Genomic DNA, 1413 nt, shown 5'->3' on the forward strand with positions numbered 1-1413 from the left:
GGGATGACATTAATAAACCAGGGTACATATATTCAAAGAAAACATGTCTAGGTTATTTTGTCATCAAATTATGTTGCAAACCCCTCGCCCAAAGTCAGATTGTCCTCCGTCACCCTCTATCTAGTTCTCTGTGCCCCTCCCCCTCCCCCTAACTCTCTCCCTCCCTCCCTCCCATGTCCTCCCTCCCCCCCCACCCTTGGTAACCACCACACTCTTGTCCATGTCTCTTAGTCTCATTTTTATGTTCCACCAATGTATGGAATCATGTAGTTCTTGTTTTTTTCTGATTTGCTTATTTCACTCCTTATAATGTTATCAAGATCCCACCATTTTGCTGTAAATGATCTGATGTCATCATTTCTTATGGCTGAGTAGTATTCCATAGTGTATATGTGCCACATCTTCTTTATCCAGTCTTCTATTGAAGGGCTTTTTGGTTGTTTCCATGTCTTGGCCACTGTGAACAGTGCTGCAATGAACATGGGGCTACATGTGTCTTCACGTATCAATGTTTCTGAGGTTTTGGGGTATATACCCAGTAGAGGGATTGCTGGGTCATAAGGTAGTTCTATTTGCAGTTTTTTGAGGAACCACCATACTTTCCTCCATAATGGTTGTACTACTTTACAGTCCCACCAACAGTGAATGAGGGTTCCTTTTTCTCCACAGCCTCTCCAACATTTGCTATTACCCGTCTTGTTGATAATAGCTAATCTAACAGGAGTGAGGTGGTATCTCATTGTAGTTTTGATTTGCATTTCTCTAATAACTAATGAAGCTGAGCATCTTTTCATATATCTGTTGGCCATTTGTATCTCTTCCTGGGAGAAGTGTCTGTTCATGTCCTCTTCCCATTTTTTTATTGGATTGTTTGTTTGTTTGTTGTTGAGTTTTATGAGTTCTTTGTAAATTTTGGATATTAGGCCCTTATCTGAGCTGTCGTTTGAAAATATCATTTCCCATTTAGTTGGCTGTCTGTTCATTTTGATATCAGTTTCTCTTGCTGAGCAAAAACTTTTAATTCTGATGTAGTCCCATTCATTTATCTTTGCCTTCACTTCTCTTGCCATTGGAGTCAAGTTCATAAAATGTTCTTTAAAACCCAGGTCCATGATTTTAGTACCTATGTCTTCTTCTATGTACTTTATTGTTTCAGGTCTTATATTTAGGTCTTTGATCCATTTTGAATTAATTTTAGTACACGGGGACAGGCTGTAGTCGAGTTTCATTCTTTTGCATGTGGCTTTCCAGTTTTCCCAACACCATTTGTTGAAGAGGCTTTCTTTTCTCCATTGTGTGTTGTTGGCCCCTTTATCAAAGATTATTTGACCATATATATGTGGTTTTATTTCTGGGCTTTCTATTCTGTTCCATTGGTCTGAGTGTCTATTTTTCTGCCAATACCATGCTGGA

Source organism: Saccopteryx bilineata, unplaced genomic scaffold, assembly GCF_036850765.1.
Source record: "Saccopteryx bilineata isolate mSacBil1 unplaced genomic scaffold, mSacBil1_pri_phased_curated manual_scaffold_345, whole genome shotgun sequence".
Taxonomy (NCBI): domain Eukaryota; kingdom Metazoa; phylum Chordata; class Mammalia; order Chiroptera; family Emballonuridae; genus Saccopteryx; species Saccopteryx bilineata.